Below are 12,973 nucleotides of genomic sequence, written 5' to 3'. Positions count from 1 at the left end.
AATGTAGTCATTAAACCTCTCCCCTCTCATTTCTCCAAATGTCATTGTTATATTCAAATCTATCACTTATTTGAATTCCTATATACTTATACTTATGATTTTTTTTCCCCTGAAACTGTCACTGAGTTCAAAAAAATGAATTTCTTGAAAGTAGGACCTACAGTATATATTGCCAAATAATGTAGAGTCATGACCTATTTGGTCCTTGGTGTTGAAATGAGGGGATATGTGTTAATGTTATTTGGACAAATAAATTGAACATTAAAGTAGTTTGAAAGCATTTCCTATTATGTGTAAGATAACTTAGCTAAAAATTTAGCAGATGCTGGGCTATCTTGAATATTTTCTCATCCATAAACAAGTCACTTTAACAGTTTAAAAATCTATGCCACTCTAAGGGAATAAGTATGAATATTCTGATGTATACATATACACACAACACATACACACATAGAGAAGAGAGGTAACAGCATATAGATTCTGACTAGCACTAATGAAGTCACAGGTTTCTTGCTTTTCTTTTTTCTAACACCCACTTGAATAATAAGGCAATTAAAAATAGACTTATAATGTCAGCAGGTATGAATGGACAACATTAATATGCAGTGTGGTTTTCTCTTCAAGAGAAATCTTAAATTCAACATAAACAGATTCACTTAACAGCAGTGACAATGTAAGGATTTTTAGTTGTGGTTATTAAGCCTCTTTACCAAATAATTCTCCTTTTATTATTGAGCTAGTTCACAAATAACAGCTGTTGGAAATGTCAGATGTTAATGAGTTAGGGCAATGCAAACCTGAATTGCAGTATTCCTTTTTTCTTTGGTGCCATGAATACGCCAGAGCGGGCAGACTCTGATAATAATACCATCCCTGCAATTCTCTGAGCGCTCCACAGACTAAAGTGCATGAGGATGCCATTAATCCCACTTATCACTCTGACAGCTCCGTAATTACAGCACTGCTATAGCCAGGTAGTCCTAACAAAATATCAACCACTGCACTGGAATGCATACTGGCGAGATGTTTTATTAAACTTGGGGGGGGTGTTGATCATCAGTGACATTATTGTTGACCTGTTTTTCTATTTGACAATAAATTATCCTTTGACCAGGCCATAATTGATATTACAGAGTGCATTTACTGTACCAAATCAGAAAGGTACTATGTTACAATGGTCCAGGCAGATGGCATAAATAAAATAGAAGAAATGCATGTTAGAATGTTATTACTTAAATTGCTTTAAATGATTGATACCATGAAAAGTCACAGACACAGTACTTAGGGGAATATGTCAACAATTACTGTAAACCACAGTTCTACATAAATTTTTCCTTAGAAGTAACATTTAAATTATTCTTGTTTTTATCTTCACTCACTCCATTCCCCTTTTACCTTTCAAAGTCATTGTTGCAATGCAGTTTCTTTGTTTAAATGCTTTGTAAGAGACAAAAGTTAATTCAGATAAACATTTATGTCATATTTTAGCCCCCAGATAATTACATTTATACTAAGAAGATATTAGATTATTTTTTAAAAGCAGTGAAACATCTTAGTTTTTTTAACTAGTGATAAACTTTATTCATTTCCATATTTAATAGCAAGCGTAACAGTGGATTTCATTAAAAGCAAGACGTTAATCTTTCATGATTCATCATGACCATAAAAATATATGAAACTTTAGCATTGCTACCTACTTAAGGGACATAGCTATTCAAGATATATTCATATATTTATCCAAGAACTTTCTCTGGGGAAAGAGACATGTGACACCTCCTGCCAAGGATTGGTGAGGCTGAACAGTTTTATTCAATATTATAACACCAAAAATATTACAGTAAGTGATGAAATAAGCAACATTTTATTCTTCACACAGCTGAGAACAGATGCCTGCTTCTACTATTGGTAAGTCTGCACACAGCTGGAACTATAACCCATGCTTATTAAAAGAGTTTTCTACTCAAGAGCTTAAATGACTCAATTTCTCAGAAAACACAAACACAATAACCACATACGCAAAAAGAGTCTACTTGAAAACCCTACTCATGTTTCATTGTCTTGGTTTTCTTAGACTGTGTTTTAATCAAGCTAGCAATGTTTCATCAGACTACATAATCTATATTAACCTTTACTTAATAGAATCAGGCAAGTTCATATTTTATATTAAAAATTAAAATATTTACTGAATAGCAATATTGCATTTCCTCCTATATTTGATGCTGAGTACCATCATTTGGAGAATCTACCTACTTGAGCCTCAATGAGCCCTGGCTTCCCTGTCCTATAAGCACCAGTATAAGCAAATGTGGAATCCAACATCCCTAAGTGTACTACTTCCTCCTGAAACTGGGGAGGTCTCGGGGTCAAGTTGAATGCAAGGAGCATGAATCATGAAACGCAGATTGGAAAGGTCACGCATGTGTCCTTTCACAGCTTTCATGACTTGTACCCAGACCCTGCCATAATAAAGGACTGAAGAAAGACAGCTGGTATCTTTAAAACATGATGGGACTAATTTAATGTTCTGATCCAGGAGACAGTCAAAAGCCATCCTCAGCTTCCAAGAATTCTTGGGAATTGATACTCAATACTCCACTAACAGCCCTTCCTAAGCACTTTCTTTGCTGATGCCGCTTATCTGATACACCACAGGGTCTTACTGGCTTCGGGGTATTTGGAACTAACTTTGAATAACCTTAAAATGCATCTTGGCCCTATTTCTACACTCTGCTGAGCTGGAAGCTATTGTAACCTCATTAAAATTAAGTGAATTTTCAATGCCATGTACCATTCTGCCTTTTACCCACACCTATGATGTTCATGTGATCTCTCCTCACGGAGACTCTTCAAGGCTTTCAATAGTTCTCTGCACTTACAAGTTAGTGCCAAACATGACTTCTAAATAAGGCTAATTATCTACTAGAAATTTCCATTAACATGGGGGAACTTCAGAGAGGAACATTTAGAATAGTTTACAGTTTGCAGAGAACAGATACTCAAAGTAATTTGTTCGATGATAATGACCATGAATCTGGGAATAAAGCCTATGAACTTTCTTTATTCTTTCAGGGAATTATTGGTTTTCTCAGATATCAACAGCTTACAAACCTACAGTTTACACTTTCTGCATATTTTGAATTAAACAAGGTACTTACATTAATAAGCCAATACGCTTTTCTTTCTACATAAAAGATTTTAAAAACTAATGGGACTACTGTGAACTTCTTTGCAAAAAAGTAAGGATTTAGGCTCTAGAAATCTGGATCCCAACAGAGACCATGGGCCAAGGCAGCTGAGGTTAGGACTAGAACACATCTAGCCCCTCACAGCCTGGACTGCCCGTCCACTTAGGAAGATGGGCTAGTGCCTCACAAAGCGATGTTTTACTGATTCTGTGAACTGGAGACACCAGTGCCTCCTTGTTAGAGTAATCTAAAGGCCGAGAGAAAGGCAGGTAGGAGCTCACACCCAGAAAAAGACAACAGTATGATCTCACCTGGAGTCCAATTTAGTTTAAGGAAAAAGGTAAAAGGGAGTCTGCTGCACAGACTTTGTGAGTCAAGTGAACTGGGATCACAGTGCTGCAGGCTTATCAGGTCTTAAGAATCATCAAAGCACTGACTCACAGAAGGAAGGCACTTGTCCTACAATCTTCCTCAGAGTTCAGGAAACTTTTACCTAGATCCACTGCTGTTTGCATTCTGTGGCCTTTACTTTTCTCTAATTATTGTGCTATTATCAGGAAGTCATTTTATTACAACCTGTAAGCAACTTTGGTTCAGCCATTTTTTGCTGCACAGATAATTTTATTAGAATATTCTTTTTATAAAAATTAGGTATGCTTAAGAAATCAGACACTCATGTGCATCCTTGTTATCTTACACGCAAACAAAATGTCTCCATAAAACCTAGTATGTGGCACCTGTTGAAAACTTCTGACCAGGTACTGCCCTGTTTTCCTACCAAAAAAAAGAATAATCATGATGCCTAAAGGATGCTTCTTTTCTTTTGTGATACTGGATTTGAACTCGGGTCCTCACAGTTGGGAGGCAGGTGCTCCACCACTTGAACCATAATATCTACTTCTTTTTGCCTTAGTAATTTTTTTAATAGGGTCTCATATTTCTATTCCTGAGACAGGTCTTGGACTGTGATCCTCCTATTTATCACAGAACTGTGATTACAGACATGTACCACTACACGAAGCTTGTTTGTTGATATGGAGTCTCACTAACTATTTGCCTCGGCAGGCCTCAAATCGTGGTCCTCCTGATCTCTGCTTCCTGAACAGCTGGAATTACAGGCCTGCACCACTGGATCATAGTCAATCTTACAGTTTTCCTTTTCTTATCCTCAAAGAGATTTGGAAAGAAAAAACTAAAAAGTTTTTGGTATAGAGCACTTAGAATAAGAAGGAAGACATGGAACCAGTGTGCACCAACAACTTCAGCTAGATCCATTAGGAAAAAATATACACACATCATGTATCTTGGCACAGATAGAAATAATTAGGTACAAAAAAGAAAGCAGAGACCATTTAAAGAAAGTAGGGTCAGGCATTAGAGCTTTCTCCATCTACCAGGACTGTATGATATTGGAAACATAAATACTATACAATAAGATTTAAATAACGTTGATGCTATGCTTTGGATAAGAAGCGTCTGCCAAAGGCTCTCCCATTGAAGGGTTGGCCCCACAGCTGGTGGTGCTATTTTGGGATATTCTGGACATTCAGGAAGTGGGGTCTCATGGGTGTGTCTTTAGGGCCTGCACCTTGTCCATGCACCTCTGTGTCTCTCTCTCCTTCCCAACTGGCATACTGAACTGCTCTGCTCTGCCCTGCCCTCCCTGCCATGATGGACTAAAATCTTGGAACCATAAACAAAATGCAACCTTTCCTCCCTCTAGCTTTTTCTCAGGTGTTTTGTCATAGAGATGCAAAAGTAACTAGCACAAATAACAAAAGCACCAAAAGAAACTTGGTTTATTTGCCAAATGAATGGTATTTATATTTCTGCTTAGAGTCATGGCAGAGGGAAGTCATTACAGGTTGCAGCAGTGAAGGAAAAGCACCCATTTCCAAACATAAGGCAAATTTACTTGAGGATGAGACAATGGCTCAGCAAATGGAATTGTTGGAATGGAATTGAAGTTATTATATGGCAAATAGAAGAAGTAATAAAGCAATAACTACTCACCAGTATTTTATATATCAGTAATACAGAAAGAGTTAAAGTCACGAATATAGAACACATAAAAGTGCTTATTAAATCTTTTTCTGCCCTTTAGATGTCTGGACATTGAAACATCTTAGGTGGCTTGGTCCCTGCTCCTGCTGCAGAGATGTGCTTGACTCAGGTCAACCAGAGGCCCCAGGAGGAGAAATCTGGGCTGTACACCTTGGAGGGATGCTCTCATTGCCCATGCTCTCCTAGGAGGTGTTCTTCACCCACTTGCGTGAGGATTGAGAGAGTTTCAAAGGATGGCTAGACTCCAGAGGAAGAGAAAATACCCTCTGCTTTGCAGTAATGAAGATAGAGTTCTTTATAGGACCCGACTATCTTAAAGACAGCCATAATGAGCAAGTCAGATAACACATGTATGTATATATCATCTACAATCTCCTCTGCATTTTCAATGCCTATGTGAGGCAACTCTCTCCCTTCTGCTTTTCATTTGCTGCCACCCACTGATATGACACCAAAACCTTTCTTACCTTCCGGCAAATAGGGTAGTACTTTCCTCCGACAGACAAAATATGCTACCTGCATACAAATCTAATCTTTCAAATACTTACATTGTATGAACCATTTGAATTTGAGTAAGTATATATTCATTCACTCACATACATCTGTAATAAAGATCTGCTGAATGTTTGGTTAGGGTGTCGCCATGTTCAAATGCTCCAGCCTCTAGTAAATCTTATAGCCCAAACTACCATTTTTAATTTAACTGTAAGTCATGCATTTTTTTTCAAGACAGTATATTGTTGCTCACCACAACTGTGGACCTCTTCACATTTTAGACAGCTGTGACATGATGTTCAATATACTTTTGATCCTTTACAGACCTTGGAGAGAACTGGGTGACAGTACTGACAGCTTTTATTACAGTTTTCCTACTACACAATAATCTTATTTCACCTGAACTACTTCCCCAGTAGTGTCATAAACTCTTTGATTTATACCAAGCGTCCTTTCAGGCTTCAGAGAAACAGAACATCATTTCTGTAACATATCCACACACTGTGCAAATTATCTTTTTGAATTTTGAAACACCTGCTGCATGTTTAGGTTCATGTCAATGAAGTTCCATTTGGAAAGGTAATGAAAATTAATATATATTGCCAGAGATATCCTAGAAGTAAACTTTTAAGCAAATTTCAGGATCTATTTTGTGAGTTATTGCAGGTAATTTCAGAAATAGTGTAATTAATGATGGTAATATTGGTATGCAGTATATATGCTTTCTACCAAAGATGAGAACAAGATAGTCAAGTAGTCTAATCCACAAATAATAAGTTATTTATTATGTAATTCCTAGTGATTGTGAAAAATATAATTGCACAAATATGTAAATCTAAGAGCATGTAGATTAAAATTTGAGGTAGACTTTACTTTCTGCAATGCTATATTATTTGTACCTGAATTTTTTTTGCAATGAGCAAGGACAATTTTAAAAAATAAGATGTAAAAGTTGATTGTCAATAAAATCACATTATCCTGTGTGATTTTTATCTTTTGCATGATTCACACAAACTGATCAGGTAAAACCAACCCATGATGTGCTCAGATGCCTTTTTTCTCTCTCAAAACTCTTCCAAAACCTTACAAAGAAGACCTTTAAGAATTTTAATAAGATGACCACAGCGGAGTGTACTCCTGGGCAGTTGGAGGCTCACAAAGCTAATAAAATAAAAGCTATGGTGTGACCAAAGAGACAGAGTAAGTGACAGTGCATGATCTGGAGGGGCTCACTTAGTTAAAACAACAGCAAAGACAATACTTGACCTTAAAATTAACAGGCAGCATGCACCAATGATAGAATTTAAGAATAAATTGTTCCATACCTTAGCTCTCTAAGTATGATAGAGCAGCGAGAATAATTCAACTCAAACTTTCTAAACAGCTACTGTGTTCTCAATTCTATGCTGGAGAAAATCTACTGAAACCTACAGGGTAACAGGACTTAAAAATACTCGGGACCAAATGTCCAGGCTCTCAGTAGGGATTTATGTTAGCTTTTAAAATAACCCTTGGGAAAACACTACCCAGATCTGAATTTTCTACTTACTGCAGCTGTTGAGTCTCCCATGAGGTGTCCAGGAGCGTTTACCCAAAAGTTTTACTTCATAAAAGTGAAGCCACTCTCCCTTCTCCAAAAGTAAAAAATAACTCATCCACACATATTTAAGTTAAATTTTGAATTTAAATATCCATTCATTTATTTATCAAAATCTATGTTGTTTACCCCAAGTAAACAGAAAATTTATTCAGCACACATTTTAAGATATTCTACACAATCTGGTGATTTTTTTTGATTTTTTGTTAGGACTGGGGTTTGAAACTCAGGGCTTTCTTGCACTTGCAAAGCAGATGCTCTACTGGTTGAGCCATCCTTCAGTCCAGTCCTGGTGATCTCAGAACACTGACCTAGTCAGGACATGTTCTTGTTTCAGGGAAAAGATGACCTCCAGCCTGGCAAGATTCCTTCCTATCATACAGCTACAATGCTCACCCAATGCTAGAACTCTGCTTATTCATCCTTGAGCAGAGGACAACCACTGCATTCCCTTCCTGGAAGGGCCACACTGCAAGCTGGCTTCACCATTCAGGTCAGGTCTGTCCTGGAGGCCCCTATGGTGTCTCCTAAAGTCATTCTGGTCTCTCACAGCACCCTGTGGGTTCTTTTATCAAAGCAATTATCACATTGGACTTGCAACAGCTGATTCACTTTTCTGATCTCTCCTCTATTTCCTCCTCCAGGGAGAAAATGGTTGGGTTCCTTTGTTTTGGGGGTTAGTCAGCTTGGAAATACATTAATTTGAAATCACATGAAAAAGTCAGCCAGAAGTTTGGCAATACACTAGTTACTGCTTTTAGTTTAGGGGAAAATTTTTTTTATAATTGTTCTTTAAACTTATGCAGACAATAAACTGCTATAATTAAAGGTAATTATTTAAATTTAGTTAATAAATATCTATGTAGGGGCTTCTGTATACTAGCACTGGTCTGTTTTATAAATATTAACTCATTTAATCTTCATAATCACTCAATAATGTATGTATAAGTATTAACTCATGCCTTTATATGAACCAGACAAGTTAGATAATGTTATTATTCTTATTTTAAAGAGAAAAGGACACTAAGGTACAAACCTCCCTTCCCTGAATTAGGTTTGAACTATTTTGTTGCTGATATTTATGACTCTAGCAATCTTTAAGAAGTTATAAAAATCACCTATGGATCTGTGATTTCCCATTTTCTCTTCCATAGAGCTCTACTTTATTCTGAGATCCTCATAGTTTATGATGACATCCTGTCTTGCCTCACAGTTTGTGAAATCCAGACTCAGGACCCGTATCCAGGTTTGCCTTGGTCTAAAGCACACCTGTGGGTGTCATGATTTCATTTCTGCCACAGTTCTCATACTGAAAGTCAAGAATTCCAGGGAACTTGAGAACATTTTACAGTATAATAAACTAAAATCAGACATGGTCTAATTATTATATATTTCAAAAGTGACTGATAAAAAAGCCAGTTAGCAAAACTCCTCATTTATCTAAGAGGAGCCATCAACAATACATATTATGTTATGATTTTAAAAAGCATTTCCTCTGTGCAAATTACCTGTAGAAATCAACAAAGTCAATGTTTCCAGTAAAAATAAAAAGCAGCAAAATTAGGGCAATTTGAGGTAATGGTTAGAAATAACACAAATGAGTCATAGTAGATACAATTTAAATGTATCTACTGTATCTATAATCATAACTAGCTCTAAACTAATGTCCCTCTAAAACAATTGGAACATTATACATTGTCACAAAACAGCAGCTAAAACCAAAATTGTGCCCCTTGAAGCCGGCTTGAAGACCGCTATCACATCCCTCAAGACTTTGCATAAAAATGATGACACTATTTCTATTCTTAGGAGTTTAATGTCTACGAGTCAATACTGACATTGCACATGGAGAATATGAAGAAATTCTAGGAAATTAATAAATATGGGTGAAAACAGATAAGAATATAAATGTTTAATCTTTTCAATTTAATTCATACCTTAAGGTAGACCACGGTTTCAGGCAATGCCACTGCTTAGAAAATGAACTAATATGAAGATGATCTAATCGTTAACAGAAGATTTTTGACAAAATTAGCCTAGAAGCTAAAGAACACAATGTTCCGAGATAATATCTGTAGCAGTCATTAAAATCAGCTGGCTACAGCTTAATATGATTTAAACTCTAAAAACTGGCAAGTAAAAAAGCTAGAGGCAAAGAGTATATTTTTGTAAAAATAGAAAATTCCATCAACTCTGCTCCTAACAAAATGTATTAGAACACTGACAACATTGTCACAGTGTGTCACATGCTCCATTAAATTTAAGAAAGCTGAATGAAGAATTTGTGTGAAGGTAATAGAACATAAATGTGTTTGTGATCTATGGGACCTTAACACACATCATTTCCATCACTCCTTCATTCTTTCCTTCCTTCCCTCCTTTAGTCAACAAATCTCTACAGAACACTTACTATTTTTCTGGAGCTGGAAATACAACAATGAATAAAATGCAAATTCCTCCCTCCAGAAGCTCACGGTAGAGGAAGCAGATAGATGTTTATCCTCAGATGACATGGAGACATTACTAATGGAAAAAGATTCAAAATGGACATACTTGCTCCACGTTTGGAATTGTGCTCATTGGTTCACTCTCTCCTCAATGACAATCAGCTGAATATCATTTGTGGATGGAATGAACAGGGTATGGACTGGTTTCTTCGTAGTGTATGTGTGCAAGCACACATGTGCATGTATGTCTTGTGGTCAAGCTTTGTGATATTCAACTTGAGGAAGGCATACCATGTGAGGAACCAGAATCATTTGTTACCATTCTACAGCATTCTGGGTGGTTTTGGACAAAACCAGGTGTCCCCTATTTCTTGCATAGGGTACATTCTGGGAACAGCATCCTGAGATAAGGAAGGATTAGCCAGAACCACTTGGGCTCTACTCTAATCCCTGTCCTTTGTAGTTTGGCCCAGGGAGTCATGTCACCCTGAGGTATAAAACCCAGGACAGCCTATTTTTCAGGGTCACTCAGCTGCAGTCTAAGTGAGGCATCACAGTCAAGACATCATGGGCCCATAGGCAACAAGTTGGGTTGTCCCTTACTGTCTGTCCATAAGTAATAAACACATCCCATGTCTCTCATGCCATATGATGTTCTCTGCCTTCCTGGAATCAGACTTCTTGGAATCAGTGCACAGCGAATGTTTCAGAAGGCTCTCTTCCAAATGCTTTTGTTTCACCCCATGTGGGCCAATCCTCTAGTCTTTCAATTGATCTCTCTTCCTTTATGCAACATTCATTACTTATTTACACTCAGTAACATTAGAGGCAAGAGAGGTTAATGAATTCTGTATTTATTTGTCTTGTGATCTTGGGAAAGTTATTTAAATTTTGACGCCCTAGATTCCGGACCTGTTTCTAATTATAGTCTAGACAGCCTAATATTATGGGAAGATTAAGTAGATAACCCAGTGGAATAATTTAGAACAGCGTCTGCCACATAGTAACTGCTTAATAAAGCAAATCACTGTACATTGTTTGCCTTATTGTTTAAATGGTGGAGAAAAAAATGTAGGAATGAGTTTTTTTTTAATAGCTACCGTGAATCACAATCTTATGGTGAAAACTATGAAACACTGACTGCCACATGAGCTACTGTGAAAAAAATAAGATAATTCTGACATCACGCTTGCAGTAGCTGGTCAGTAAATGTTAACTAGAAAACATTATTGCCCTTAACGCAGAGAAACTAAAGCAGATACCTTAAAAGCAACTGAGGCCAATAGGAAAAGGGGACCAGGAACTAGAGAAAAGGTTAGATCAAAAAGAATTAACCTAGAAGGTAACACACACGCACAGGAAATTAATGTGAGTCAACTCCCTGTATAGCTATCCTTATCTCAACTAGTAAAAACCCTTGTTCCTTCCTATTATTGCTTATACTCTCTCTACAACAAAATTAGAAATAAGGGCAAAACAGTTTCTGCTGGGTATTGAGGGGGTGGGAGGGAGAGGGAGGAGGCGGAGTGGGTGGTAAGGGAGGGGGTGGGGGCAGGGGGGAGAAATGACCCAAGCCTTGTATGCACATATGAATAATAAAACAATTAAAAACATGATGAGACACACTTTAATGTTCCAGGCTGACTCAACAGGGTATGAGGAATACCTGAGGCATATTTTTGAATGGAAATGAAATGTGCAACCAGGAGAAATCACAAGGAATAAAATATGTAGAGACCATATGCCCTCATAAGGTTTACAGCGAAAGCAACCGCACAAAACCAAACACAAACTGAGGTTTACAGATGCCTTGACAGCATGGTGACTGATATGAAACAATAACTTGCTAATTATCTGATTTCTCTGAGAGGCCTCTTCTTTAGCTCATAAATAATGACGATGAAGGGACTTCTTCAGTAACCTATTCTGTATTTGGGTAGTGTAGACAAATTGACATTCACAGGGAAGAGGTATTGAAGTCCCAGGTTTTAGGAGTAAGCAGGATAGGAATGAATCTCCTTAATCAAAGGAATCTCTCGTGGAGCTGTAATTATTCTGCCTTCTTTATTCTCCACATCTGAAATGGATGTTTTCCTAATACAGAAGCATATTTCAGAGGACAAAACAATATCTAAATTGTCAAATGAAACAGAAAAAGTAAAACTTATTTTAAAATAATTTTAGAGGAAAAATCTCGTATGTACTGCCTTTTCACTCAAGCTGTGAAACTTCTCACTTGCTCCTTTCTTGATGTTTTTTCCAAGTGAACTTTTCAGAACGATCCCACTGAGAGGAAATTGCTTGGCAAGCCAGGAAGATATTAATCTGTTCTCCCAGCATAGTGGGTGCATAAATCTTTTTTATATTGAAGAGATGTTGTTAAAGTTGTATATATAAGATGACGGTACAGTATTGATTTGGGCAATGCTAATACAAAGGCAGTATTTTTAGTTAAACATGCTATATTCCTTCAGTTTTCCAGCTCTGTTCTTGCTTTTTCTTCAATACAAAGTGAGTGGTTCTAACTCATACCTACTATCTGGCAATTTCCTGGGCAGCCACGTGACCCATCATTAGATAGCATTCTCCTGCATCCAGCCTTGTTCATTTCCTTTTCTGTATCTCTACATTCTACAAACCACAATATACTTGTCTTTAAACCTAACTGTATTTCTAATTAGCCTGGTAGGTCTATTTATTCAGCAAATATTGCTTGGATGCCTGGTAGGTGCAATGTCAAGGGAAAATGATTGCAAGTTAAACAGACATAGATACACTCTGTAGGTGAGGGCAAAACACATGAAGCAACAAGCATTTCCTTGCAGGCTGTCATGAAATTATGATAGCATAGAGAAGCAGGATTGGGTGCCAGGGATGATTGTGCCACCTCCAGGGTCACCAGGAGTTACCCTGGCTGAAGAGGCAAGTGGAGGAGGCATAAAAATTGTCCAAATGTCATGGCATGGCAGGACACTCAGAACAGTAGCAGCTGAGAAAGATGGCAACTGAAGCCAGAGGTGGAGGTCAGAATGTCTGACAAGGGCAGAGTTTGTCATGGGTTTGCAGCAGCTAGCCATACCAGGAACCTAAGCAGTGTTCATTAAACATATAAGCTAATAGTAATACTAATGATAATAATAGCCTCTGCAATTGCTGAGCTTTTGAGGGTATAATTTATTAGGAAA

General features: G+C 37.3%; 1 protein-coding gene across 3 annotated transcripts in view; it reads right to left on the bottom strand.

Annotated features, from left to right (window-relative positions):
* Dpyd (dihydropyrimidine dehydrogenase) overlaps window positions 1-12,973 on the bottom strand; it is a 798,376-nt gene that overhangs the window by 626,946 nt on the left and 158,457 nt on the right. The gene's annotated exons all lie outside the window — the stretch shown is intronic.

This window comes from Castor canadensis, chromosome 12 (assembly GCF_047511655.1).
Source record: "Castor canadensis chromosome 12, mCasCan1.hap1v2, whole genome shotgun sequence".
Taxonomy (NCBI): Eukaryota; Metazoa; Chordata; class Mammalia; order Rodentia; family Castoridae; genus Castor; species Castor canadensis.
This window is presented reverse-complemented; position numbering and strand designations above follow the sequence as displayed.